Source organism: Ochlerotatus camptorhynchus, unplaced genomic scaffold, assembly GCF_037179485.1.
Source record: "Ochlerotatus camptorhynchus isolate MF236.1 unplaced genomic scaffold, CSIRO-AGI_Acam_v1.1 ptg000088l, whole genome shotgun sequence".
NCBI lineage: Eukaryota > Metazoa > Arthropoda > Insecta > Diptera > Culicidae > Ochlerotatus > Ochlerotatus camptorhynchus.
Genome location: NW_027040578.1, coordinates 570,856 through 585,060, shown reverse-complemented (window position 1 = coordinate 585,060; position 14,205 = coordinate 570,856). Strand labels below are relative to the sequence as shown.

The following is a 14,205-nucleotide window of genomic DNA, read 5'->3' as shown; positions in this document are numbered from 1 at the left end:
ACAAAGATATCCCGAGCTCTAAAAAAAATTAAAGCACGCAGCGCAGCAAAACACACAACCGTTCTCCAACGCTTCTCAAAGTGGACTTATTGAACTATCCTTAGATCTTCTACAAAATTCCCTGAACTTTTACAAAATTTCTTACACTTCTTTGAAGTTTTACGCAGCTCCTCAAAATGCAACGAAATTTGCAAAACTTCTACAAAGTTTGCTGTACTTTTACGTTTCTCGATGATTTTCCGCGAAGTTCTACGAAAGAAAATTCTTGCATTTGTACGTAATTTGCACAACTATTCCAAGACCATGAGGCCTCAAAAAAGTACCCTGAAATTATATAGAGGTTCCCGATCAATAATAAGCTTCCCTAAATAAAATAAGGTTCCCTTAACTTCTACGAAGCTTCCAAACTCAAATTAATTTTCCATTTCTATGCAGTTTTCAGAACTTTTCCTAAATTCCTTGTTTCTACGAATTTTTTTGTATATCTATGAATTTCCCAAAATTTAAAATAAGTTTCCTCAATTTCTACGATGTTCCCTAAACGTCTTAGAAGTCCTTTGAATTTTACGAAGTTCCCAGAAGTTAAAGAAAAATCCTTGGGCTCATTACCACTTTGAAGAGCCTGTAGACGTCTTATTATGCCATCGATTAAATATCGATATAATATAGTTTATCAAAATTGCTTCTTCTAGTCCAGAACGAAAGAAAAGTAGTCAACAAAAAGAACTTTAAAAAATGATTAGTAACATCGAACTTGAAAAGCTTGACAAACAAAACCACAAACACCAAAAGTTCGGGGTGGGGGGGATCAAGATAAGTGCTAGTAGCTACGCCAATGGGGTTGCCATAAATCTTTGTTCGCTGATGACACAGGCATTTCCGCTAAAGGAAGAAGTCTTTGTGTTATTTGCAGCAGACTGCAGAAAAGTTTAGATATGTTCTGTTCTTATTTACAAAAATGGAAGATTTCTCCCAACGCTTCCAAAACTCAACTTGTAATATTTCCACATAAGCCTAGAGCTTCCTTTTTGAAACCTAGTAGTAGTCACATAGTCACTATGAACGGAGTTCCAATTTCCTGGTCAAACCAAGTGAAATATTTTGGATTAGTACTAGACCAAAAATTAACTTTTCAAGATCACATTGAGGGCATTCAAGCCAAATATAATAAATATATAAAATGTTTGTATCCTCTTATGAACAGGATATCCAAACTTTGCCTGAAGAATAAACTTCTAATATTAAAAAAAAGTTTTTAGACCGGTAATGTTTATGCTGGGCCAATATGGTCTAGTTGTTGCACTACCAAGAATAAAATGTTATACTGACATGCAGGTATAGAAAACCTGTTTATAATACAGGCAGGAACAATATCATAACAATTAAGGCTGGTCAGCTACTGTAGTAGCTGGAGCACCTAGGTAAAAAAGAAATGTAATTTATTTTGAATTTAAAACAAATCTATATATATATATATCAGCAATTCCATAGAAAAAAGTTATAGTGGGTCTCAGAATTTCATGAAAATTGGTATAGTTCTTCCTTATCAAAAAATATTAGACTCGTATTTTTTTATTGCGCCATTAGGGTGACCATTTCCGTGTTAGGGTGGTCCAAAAAATCATTTTTTTTTTCAAAAATGTCTTTTTTCAAAAATTTATAACTTCTGAACCTCTTGACCGATTTTTACGATTGACCCTTCAAATGAAAGATGTTTTAATGTAGTTTTAAGAAAAATTATGAAACACTCAGAGATATTTGATTTTGTAGGAAAAAAATATGTTACAAATGCTTTTTCTTGATTTTCACACAACTTCTTATTTTAGTATTTTTAATTGAAAGATCATTTAATTTTACATAACATATCAAAAAATTAGCGATTATTGTTCCGCAATAAATATATGCACCACACGTGCATGGAAACGATGAAGACGCAAGGTAGTTCACAATGCGTCTCCATCGAGTCACAGCAGCTGTGACTAATGAAATCTATGAGTAACTTACAAGCTGGGTGCAACATTCAGTTCAACCTGCGGGCCGTCCATAAACCACGTAGACCAAGTTTTAAACATTGCAGATCCTACCTTTCCCTTCGTATACTCAAATTTTAAAGCGTTTCGTTTCAATACTCCTCCCATAGGGCCTTTTCCATGACAAGTTGCGAAAAAATGCCACACGGCAGCAATGCCAAAAATTTTTTGCATGTTGCATCAGTACCTAAGAGTCCAAGCTGTACCTCATAGGTATATCACTCGTTCGTAGGCAATGAATTTTACATAAGCTCCAGCCCAATAGGCTTCGCGGTGTTAGTGACATTTGGAAATGTTTGGTGGTGTTTGTATTTATTCGCAATATTCATCTATTTACCTGAAACAGCTGTTTGAAGTGACGTCATTGCTTACGAACAGGTGATATACCTATTAGTTACAGCTTAGACTCGTAGGTATATCACTCACTCGTAGGTACGATATAATGCTTCACATAAAACAACGAATGTTATGAAAGAAATGATCAGTTAGAAATCAAAGTTTCCTACTAGAACAGTTGAATTGAAGAATATCTAAAAATGAAACGTAAGTGTTCAATGTGTGATGTTTGGATGTTGAGTTCATGTGCCAGAAAAATCACCAATAAATTGTACGATTATGCAGTGGAAAAAAAAATTAAAATAGATGAGAGTAGCTCCTTCATTTGTCAACGATGCTACCACAAACTATATGAACCCAATGATGCCGTGACCGAAGAAGCCGTTGCAGGACCATCCAGGATCGCTGCTGCAGGTACGTTATTTAAAAATTCATGTGATTCTTCTTTAAATTTCAATTCTTTTCTTCTAACTACTAACTTAAACTCTTCTTTTTTGCAATCATTTTTCAGAGTCCATCGAAGCAACCAGCATTGAATCAATTTCCGTTGCGGGACCGTCCAGAATGGTTCCTTTTCCCTGCCAAGGTAAATAATAAAAAATAAATCATTTGTATGTTTTTTTTTCTAATAATCAATCATTTTTTATATTTATTTTCAGAATCAGTGGAAACAACCAGTTCTGAATCGATCGTTACCACCTACAACGCACCTTTGTCGGACGAAAATGAATTCCTTATACAACTTAAGGATAAATATAAAGAAACAAGAGACAGCAATGAGCGATACAGGATTTTAACCACACTTCCCAAAAGTTGGTCTACATATAGAATTATGAACCCAACATATGGCAAACCAAGCAAAAGCACTGCAGCAAGAGAAAGGAATAATGTCGGTGCCTGTAAAGAGGTTAAGCAGAGCTTCATTAGGAGAACCAACGATAATGCTTGTTCGTGATTTTTACAATAGTGACGATATAAGTCGTGTTTGTCCGGGGAAAAGAGATTATTTAATATCTAAAAATGATGAAGGCGAAATCTACGTACAAAGAAGATTAGTTTTGTGTAACTTGCAGGAGGCGTACTCCATCTTTAAAAAAAACATATTCTGATATTAAAATAGGATTTTCCATGTTCGTCAGTAACCGTCCGAAACACTGCATTTTGGCAGGGACAAGTGGCACGCATACCGTATGCGTTTGTATATATCATCAGAACGTTAAACTTATTTTTAAAACACTACAAAGCAGACAATCACTCCCAGATGGTGTTGATTCCTATCACGATTTGTTTAAAAAAATAATTTGTCAAAATCCTAATGAACAATGCTGGCTGCAGTGTTGCAAAAATTGTTCAGGAACGCAAATTTTGGCCACAGAACTAATGACTATTCTTAGTAACGGACATGTTGAATCAATACAATTCAAACAATGGCGTCAAGTAGAGAGATGCATTATGGACTTAGTTGAAATGGACACACAGGAATTTATTGATACTTTTTTAGAAAAATTATTCAATTTATTGCCGCATAACTTTATAGCTGAGCAACAGGCAAATTACATGAAACACGTCAAAAGCAATTTGAGAGCTACAGAATGCATCATAATCTGTGATTTTTCGGAGAATTATTCTTTCGTTGTGCAGGATGCAGTTCAAGGCTTTCATTGGGCGAACGCCCAATGTACTATTCACTCTTGTGCTATTTATTTTAAAGACGAAGAATCTAACGATTTGAAATTTACTAGTTTTATTGCAATTGCTGATTTCACTAAACATAATCATGTCGCAGTTCGTTTATTTCTTACGCATTGTCTAGCGTTCATAAAATGTAAATTGCCAAGCTTACAACAGATTTACTTTTTCTCAGATGGATCAGGAAGCCAATATAAAAATAAGATGACCACTTTTAATTTATGCAACATGCAAAAAGATTTTGGCATTGCTGCCGAGTGGAATTTTTTCGCAACTTGTCATGGAAAGGGCCCTTGTGATGCTTTGGGAGGAGTATTAAAACGAAACGCTGCGAAAGCGAGTTTGCAAGGCCACCATATAACAACGGCCCAAGAACTTTACTCATGGGCTATTTCTAAGCCAGATTCAAAAATACACTATCAGTTTTTTTCGGAATCCGATTACAATAAAATGGAAAGAAAATTGAAAAACCGTTATATACATGTGAACCAAATTTCGGGGACACAGTCATTCCATAGTTTTAAGCCTCAAAACGAAAAGTATATTATTGTCAAACGGTATTCATTTTCAACGGAAGAAAAATGTGTGAAATTGTAATTAAAGAAAATAAATGCTTCATGTTTTACTTATTTTTCTTCGACCTCGTCATTATTTGTAGCATTTAAGTACTTCTCCCAGAATTTTGATACCACAAATTAATAATGTCAAACTGGGGCCTGTTTTAAAGCCACGAAGACTTCAATGGGGGAGGGAAGTCCAGCCACAGTTACGCTCGGTAAAAATATTTTAAAATTTTAGTAAAGTATACGAGGGGGGAGGTAGGATCTCCAATGTTTAAAAATTGGTCTACGTGGTTTATGGACAGCCTCCAGGCTGAACTGAATGTTGCACCCAGCTTGTAAGTTACTCATAGATTTCATTAGTCACAGCTGCTGTGACTCGATGGAGACGCATTGTGAACCTACCTTGCGTCTTCATCGTTTCCATGCACGTGTGGTGCATATATTGCGGAACAATAATTTTTTATTTAAAAAAAATTGTATCTCCAAAACTGCTAGAGAACATCGCTAATTTTTTGATATGTTATGTAAAATTAAATGATCTTTCAATTAAAAATACTAAAATAAGAAGTTGTTGAAGACCCTCGCAGTGAAAATCAAGAAAAAGCATTTGTACCATATTTTTTTCCTACAAAATCAAATATCTCTGAGTGTTTCATAATTTTTCTTAAAACTACATTAAAACATCTTTCATTTGAAGGGTCAATCGTAAAAATCGGTCAAGAGGTTCAGAAGTTATAAATTTTTGAAAAAATACATTTTTGAAAAAAAAATGATTTTTTGGACCACCCTAACACGGAAATGGTCACCCTAATGGCGCAATAAAAAAATACGAGTCTAATATTTTTTGATAAGGAAGAACTATACTAATTTTCATGAAATTCTGAGACCCACTATAACTTTTTTCTATGGAATTGCTGTATATATAAAAATGAATTTCTGTCTGTCTGTCTGTCTGACCCTTATAGACTCGGAAAGTACTGAACCGATCGGCGTGAAAATATGTATGCAGGGTTTTTTGGGGCAGGAAAAGGTTCTTATGATGGTTCGAAACCCCTCCCCCTCTGTAAAGGGGGGCTCCCATACAAATGGAACAGACATTTCTGCATAACTCGAGAACTAATCAAGCAAATTGAACCAAATTTGGCATTTGGATGTCATAGAGGGTAGCCCCTTGGATAAGAGGGTGAGGGGGCTACGTACAATATAGCATGCTTTTTTTAATTGGCGCATAAACTCAAACTAATATTGAATCCCGATCAAAGCCGGGCACACTTAGCTAGTAAAGAGATAAAAAAGAGCTCTATTAGCCCTCTCCACCTTTCCATTAGCTTGGGGCCAGTACGGAGTGGTTCGCACAAGTCGTATTCCATGTTCTGTACGCATTTCCTCTGGTATTCCATATCTGTAGAAAGTCTCATGTAGAGCTTGGACGGTCAATTTACCAGTTACTTCCCGCATGATGATCACTTCAATAAAGCGGCTGAAATAATCTACAAACGCCAATAGATTATGGCTGGATGGTAATGGCCCCATAAAATCAGCAGCAATATGAGCCCAAGGCTACATTCTTTGCAACTTTTGACAAATTTTTCCACTTCCTTATCTATTCCGGTCATTTGCAGCTTCTGACCAATAATTTTCCTCAAGATAAGGCATCCGTAATATTAGTTATGTCAGGCACATACTATAAGACTGTAGGTGAAGTACCCATCGTTCTATTCTAGCACATGGTTTAGAACGGGGACTGAACAAATATATAAGGGGCTTGCAGTTTGTAACCAACTTTAATCGGATTCCCTGAAGTTATAAACGAAACCGATCCACTGTCCATACAAGAGCCAACGCCTCCTTCTCCGTATGCAAATATTTCCGTTGTAAGTCCGTGATCCATGGTTCTCGCTTAAGCTATAACACTACGCCTTTTCAACGAATCTTCCTGCATCAACACGGCACCCAATCCTGATGGACTTGCATCTGTGACTAGAATAGTAACATCTTTAGGATCGAAGAAAATCCAAGATTCTTGATCTGGAAAATTGCTTCCTTTATTGAGTCAAACGCAGTTGTTGAGTCAGCGTCCATTCAAACTTCCTTCCTTTACGTAGGAGCATTCTCATCGAATCAGTTTTTGTTGCCAAGTGAGGAATAAACCGTCCAACGTACGTAGCCAGACATAGGAAACATCTCAATTCCGTAGCATTTACTGGTTATCTAAATGGCTTCACAGCCGACACTCGGCCTTCTGACATTTATCTCTATTCAACAGAACGTTGTACTCTTTCAATGGGGTCAACAATGCCTCCAATCGAATATCATGCTCTGTCTGGGTACGCCCTGAAATCACTATGTCATCCAAATAGACTATTACTCCTTCCAGGCCAGCAACTATAGTTTCCATAACTTTCTGAAAAATTTTCGCGGCGCAATTGTTTGTATCTATGTTATAAGAAGAAAATTAAGAAATATTGAGCAATTATTTAATGTCAGTTTATTTCCTTTTCAAATTACTACATAACAAGAGCCACATGTGAAAAGGGCATACAAGCTTTTTGTAAACAAACCTTTGTAGGCCCTCTTCTCGCCAACCGAGGGTCACCCACGCAAACTAACAACATCATTGGGAAGGGGAAACCTTCCCCTATCCGGCGGTGTTGATGGTTTGCGTTGGTGTCCTATGGGTGGCGAGAAAAGGGCATAAGAATGTTTGTTTACCAAAAGCTTGTATGCCCTTTTTACATGTTGTTCTTGATAAGTCATTTCACTGCACCGTTTACACTTGTCAGCAGCTCTTCGATTACTGCAAGTGGATGTGTCTCTCGCGTCACAACTTGATTTGCCCTTCTCAAATCGATGCACAAGTTGATATCTCCAGTCTCTTTAACAACGGGAACAAATGGTGATACCCACGGTGATGGTCCATGATATCATTTTGAAACAGATACTGGAGCTTATCATAATATCATTTCCTTCGAGAGCGATTGGAGCGCGTCTGTATGTCGGCTGCACTGACTGAATTGATTTATCAATTGGTATCTCAACCCGAGTCTCAACCAGTACTCCCTTTGTCTTTGGAAATGTTGACTTGGAAGATGATTCGATGGATCCGACTTTCAGAACTTTCAGTTGCTTTGCACTAACATCACCTAGAAGATTTCGTTGCCCTTTCTCCGCTACATAGAATTTTGCCTTCACTTTATGAGATCCGGCTTGAACATCCGAACAGAACATACATTTGATTTTCATTGGTTGCTTTGTAGCTTTCCACAAAAAATCTTGCATCTCCATTCCTACTTGTTTGGCCTGATCCCGTGTCACCTCATGCAGACTGTTTACATCCGCTCCCGAGTTAATTATCATGGACATTGACTCCTCCCACCAGGAACTCAAATGTGTTCTCATTGCGTAGAAGATGTTGTTTTCCTTAAATTCATCTTTCTCCTCATCAGTCACTAATCTAATCTTCTCGGTTGATGAATTGTAGTGTCAACTGCCTTACGCTTTGGCACATTTTGCATTCCTTGCACGACATGTCATATTTCCTGTTAGGTGACCTCTACGCCCACACCACAGAACAAAAGGGGAAGTGCAAACTAGTCGGTGAATCAAAAAGTGGTGCGTTTTTCTGCTCAACAAGCGATGCATTGTGGTAGCGTTTCACACGGGCTTTCTATGCGCACTCACACTATCATAGCATGCTGCATATCTTAACTGCAGGCAGATGATGCCTTCTACTGCTAGGTTCGCTACTGTTCGCCAATTCAATAAAAGTGGAGCCACTTCTGATCCAAAGTTCCACTTCTGTTCTGTGACCACACGCAAAACATACTCTGTCTTTCCATTTGGTAAATGGAGTCTCCAACGGAATGAGCCTTGGCGTATCGTTGACTTGAACACCTTATTAACTGATGTCATGGACCCATTATACACTCGTTGTCGATCAAGCTCTTTCACTTGTTGATGGGCATCAGCAAGAGTCGATCCCAAAGAAAAGATAACTCTAAGACCAGAAGGTCTTGAACAAACGTGCTCAGCTCTGGTACTTTCTTCGGTCCCAAGCTAATCGATTCACCCCTCGAAACATAGGAAATTCCACGAACCCCTCATTTTATCTGTCACACTTTCATATCGAATCGAAACAAACATAGTGTAGTACCAGAATTTCGACTAGAACGGGTTACGGTAATCGATGTTCTTTGGACCCACCTGTTCTATACAAGGTGTGAAATTGATTGATATTGGTGAAGTTCGTTTTTCACTCGGCTTCCATTCGGCTTCCCACGATTCGTTTTTTCGTACGCTCAAGCGCGCTCGTAGTGACGTCATAACGTTTGTTACAATCAGCGTTTGCATAAGAAATTTAATATCGATTATAGAATTTCTGTATGAATCCAAAATTTATAAATGTTATTCCACTGAATGTTGAGATAATTTATTGATTATTCTATTATCAAACTGTATACCATGTAAAAGCAGTCTACCGGTAAGTTTGTGCCCGTTTTCAAGAAACGCCTGCTGAAATTTCCCGGAGAATTTACAACAGAATACAGTCAAGCGCAATATCATCATGCAAACATAGCTAGGATTTGCTTTACTTCATATTAGCAAATTTGCTTTCGAGTGTTATGACTTCCTAACCAGCCTCTCCCACAATATTTACCTTTTTTTCCTCTACCAACGCACACGTGAGGGTTAGATCTCCACACCTTGTATACACGCAGAGAGCATTAGAAATCCAAAATTCAAATATTATGAAATTTCAAAATGAAGGAAAAAAATCTTTCATAAGTTACTTATGCGTTTCATATAACACATGTCAGTTTTCATTATTTGGATATAAGCCATTCATGCGCCTTATGTTTGAATTTCACAATGCGCATTTTGAAAGTTGGAAGAGTGTTTACTGCGTATTTCACACCTGATGAGACTCCTGCGCTAAAAATAAGTACACAGTAATATTTTCGCACTGGTCATAAAAGTTAAATATGGAGCTTCTTATTGCTTTCTAGAGCTTTAATTCAACAGTGTAGCTTGCTAGTAATGTTCTAAAGCTGTTACTGCTTTTAAATAAGTCGATTTTTTTAATTTTCTGGCATGTGTGAAAATATTACTATGCAATTATTTTTTGCACAGGAGTCTAATTTGGTGCAAAATGCGCAATATTAAAAAAAAATCATAAGGAACGTTATAATTAGGTTTTTTACCGTCGGGGTCAACCTCAATCTGTTGACAGTTCAGTCAAAGATGAATACTAAGATGAAACTGTCGGAAGAAAAACTTTCTATTTTAGTGTCCTCTTTTGCGGTCCCTTTCATCCAATGAATACCCCCCGTATTCAAGGTAATTTTGTGATTTTGCTACCCCCTCAGTAGAGATGAAATTTTGCGCTCCTTTTTATCAAAACAATCACACAAAAATCGGAGTCCCATTTTTTAATTAGTCGATTAACAACTAATCGATTATTTTTTGTTCGCTGTGCTGCCATTTTTCCACCAATGAGAGTGCAGCACATGTTTGAAACAATCGGTGATGATCCTCTGGAGATGTTAATGCTTATATCGGCATGATATAACCATAGAGGTAACTCTAAGACTGGAAGGTCTCGAAATAACGTGCTCAACTTTTTGACTCAGCTCTGGTATTCTCTTCGGTCCCAAGCTAATCGATTCACCCCTCGAAACATATGAAAAACCAATAACCCCTCATTTTATCTGTCAAACTTTCATAGCGAATCAAAACAAACATTGCGTAGTACTAGAATTTCGACTAGAATAGGGTACGTTAATCGTTTGCTTGGGACCAATAGGCTAGTCAAGTAGTGAGCCAATTTAAAATCGTTAGTTTCGTATTGATTGTTGGCCATACTGGCCACAGATCAATGGCGAAGTTGAGCGCCAAAACAGATCGATATTGTAGATTTTGAAAATTGCTGAACTCATCAAATCGGATTGGAAAAAGGACTTGGAGGAGTGTAACTGTGTAAACGCATTGACGCCGCACCCAGTCACTGGATTTTCGCCTGCAGAAATACTTTTTGGACGAAAATTTAGAAATTGGATTCCAAAATCTTATCCAGACCGTGAATGATTTGGACGGAGAGGTTAGAGATAGAGATGCAATTAACAAATATAATATATACTAATTTTGCTAAAGGAGCAAAGGCTTCGAATTTGAAAGCGGGAGGCCAAGTTCTGAAGAAAAACTTGCATCCTACGAATAAGCTAGCCGCTACACTTTTGTCGCATCCTGCTAGAGTCATCCACAAGGAAGGAATTCGGTGATAGTTGTAACTCCAGCAGGTCAGACACTTTGCGAAAAAATTCATCTCTGCTGAGAAAACTTCAAAGGGAAGAAGAAGAATATGCAGCTGCAGAAGATGAGGTACTTGACTGGTCTACACCTTTGGAAAATCACAACAAGTCACCAGAAGTTTCAGCGAGTCTGTCAACCAATCGCCGAAACCATATTCATCCAGTATCGCCATCGACGGACTAAAATCCAAACGGTCCGGAAACCATTACGGTTTGAAAATTACATGCTGGACCTGAACCATAGAGATAACTCTAAGACTAGAAGGTCCCGAAATAAAGTGCTAAACTTTTTAGCTCAGCTCTGGTACTATCTTCGGTCCCAAGCTAATCGACTCACCCATCGAAACATAGGAAAATCCACTAACTCCTCATTTTTTCTGTCAAACTTTCATAGCGAATCCAAACAAACATAATGTAGAACTGGAATTTATACTAGAATGGGGTACGTTAGTCGATTTGCTTGGGACCAATAGGCTAGTCAAGTAGTGAGCCAATTTAAAATCGTTAGTTTCGTATTTATTGTTGCCTGAACTGCTTCGGATTGAAATAAGTTAAGTCGTGGAAACGGGAAAGTTTTATGTTGACTTCCCATTTAGCGTGTATCAGTAAAACAACCCTGCAAGAGGAAGATAGGAAAGTTTAAAAATAAACTCACACACGATATTCAAATTATGCATTCATATCAACTTAGTTCTGTAATCATTGATATATTTGAAGATTCTGCTCGATATGACTAAAATGGGCGCCTATGCCGAAGTAGTTCTCTGCCCTATATCTGCGTATTGATAATTCTTCAGATGTTAATCGGCTTATCGGCTTCAACCGCGTAACACGAATGACAGCGTCATAAAAATATGTATCATAAACTCCCGGGAATGCTTATCATTGAAAATTGGTAACTTATCGTAGCTGGCAAAATTACCCCCCCACCCCTCCCTTAAATCCACACTCTCCAATATCGCCAATTGATAAGCAAATTGAATAATTGGTGTTTCATTAGGCGCACGTAATAAAGCTTGTTTAATCCTATAAAACGCATCGTAGTCTTACTTGTGCTATCATTTACAAGAACAAGTGAGTTGACTGCGCACGAAAATCCCAGCTTCAACATGAAACTTCTGGTACTTCTTGGATTTTTGGCTGTGGCCGTGAGTATCTTTCACATTTTCTATGCATCGTCTCCACGCAGTGTATTTATTAATTTTCAAATTATCTCATCGCTTAGCACTCGCAAGTTTCCGAGAAACGTCAGAGCTCTCTGTACGTCGTGACGTTGTTGAACGATACTATTCCCAGCTTCCAAGATGCAACGGACTTGAGTTTGCTTAGAATATCTGACGCGAAGCAGCAAGTTTCGGATTCGCTTAAAGACTTTTACGTCTCAGTTCTCGACGCGAAAGCAGTTTCTATTCAGTCAATGATTAACCAAGAGCTTGACTTGCTTAAGTATGGAGAAACAGTTAACCAATGGTGTTGGGAGAACAATGTACCAATGCTCGAAGGTATCATGGGGTGGATTGGTACGCACTACAGTTATTGCATCAAGAAATTGGATAACTCAATCACTGACCTCGTTGACACTATTTATGGTACGTTCTACGCTGGCGAAACCAGTATCCGCAAGTATAGTTTGTTCGAGGTCTTCGAGATGCGGAACATCATCAACAATCCACAGTCGATCATTGATGCCATTGGCAACGTTAACACCGGTGTTATTAACGCCGTTCCTGAGCTTGATGATATTGTTACCAGATTTACACATGATCTGAAAGGTAAACTGTCAGTCTACACTTGTTGTTTGGCCGAAAAGCTTGCAGGACCCCTAGCAATGATGGCAGAGCTGAGAACTTTAGCTGAAACTTGTACCGCTAATCTGAATGTTTAAGTTTAAACAACTATGGAAATACATGACCAAACGATTGGCTATTTGAAGACGCAGCAGGACAGGCCATCAATCTCACACAACGAGTGATGTGTTTTTACTCCTCCAAAATGAATATAAAACCGTTAATGTACACGTAACCAAAGTTACAGATTTTTTTTGAAGTAATTATATTTTTTCTAACTTTCGTTCAGTATATATATTTTGATAGAGCTGGAATTAGGGCGTAACCGCTTTTGTAAACAATGACTTCTCGCCTAACTTTTCAAAAGGTCCTATCTAACATTTCACTCTTTTCGAGAAAAACGAGGTTGAAGATTGACAAAATCTTTTTTGATACTATTTTAAACCAAATCAACTTTTGACATTTTTAAGACCTTTAATAGTAAAATGCGATAGTAAAATGGAAATTGAAATTATAATCTACCCGTTTCATGCATTTTTTTCTATGAAAACGTGAAAAATGTTACATAGGACATTTTGCTCTTGTCAGGTGTACATTGGACCTGTTATATAGGACGTTTTGTTATAATCACAGTTACATAGGTCATTTATGTTTTCAACATTATTTGTTTGTTTTTAAGCATTATGAGTGCATAATTCAAGTTATACGAGTTAAATGAACAATATGAGTATTGGACAATGCATCAACTTTTTTTAACGGTATATCGCAACACTGCCCACAGATTGTTTTGGTCGATCGTTGGTGGTCGCGTGAGCTGCTTTTTATTTGATAACAGTGTTATTTTAGGGGCTGTTCATTAACTAGGTAGACAGCTTTTTGGTATTCTTGACCCCCCCCCTTCCCCATGCGTAGACAATTGTCCATATTAAAATTTTGAAATTTGTATGGGCCGTGGATAATTGTCAAACCACACCCACCCCCCCCCCACCCCCAACGGGGAAATTGTAGAAAAATGCTTGACATGAAAATTCCGATGTGCACAATCACATTGTTTTGGTTTGTTTGAACATTTTAGACGTTCTACTCGTATAAACACAAAGGACCGAAGTACAGATCTGCATTCTTTTGGTTTTTCTGATACTTCAGACGTTTGTCTTGATGAACATAGTTAAACGTCTTATGTAACAGTAAAATATCGTTAATGCAAATTTGGACTTCAGACGTTTTGTTCATTTAGAATTTTCTCAATTCAATTGACATTAATCTGAATGTGTGTGTGTGTGCATAATGTTTTTAGGTACATATGTTACAATGTGCATTTATAAACTCGATTTGTTTACATTTGTTACTTAGGACCTGTTGAAAAGTTAGGTGAGACTTCTCTCGATGATTTCTCGAAACTCAAGGCACGCCCACACAAACCAACATAACCAGCGGGAAGGAGAAGTCTTCCCCTACTCGCTGGGGACGTTGATTTGAGTTGGCGAGCCTT

At 37.7% G+C, this 14,205-nt stretch overlaps 1 long non-coding RNA gene across 1 annotated transcript; it reads left to right on the top strand.

Moving 5' to 3' along the window:
• The first annotated feature begins 11,957 nt into the window (after positions 1-11,957).
• On the top strand, positions 11,958-12,360 carry LOC135698507 (uncharacterized). The gene is made up of 2 exons (XR_010517490.1): positions 11,958-12,074; positions 12,152-12,360. It is a non-coding gene; the product is annotated as an uncharacterized LOC135698507 (long non-coding RNA).
• Positions 12,361-14,205: the final 1,845 nt, after the last annotated feature.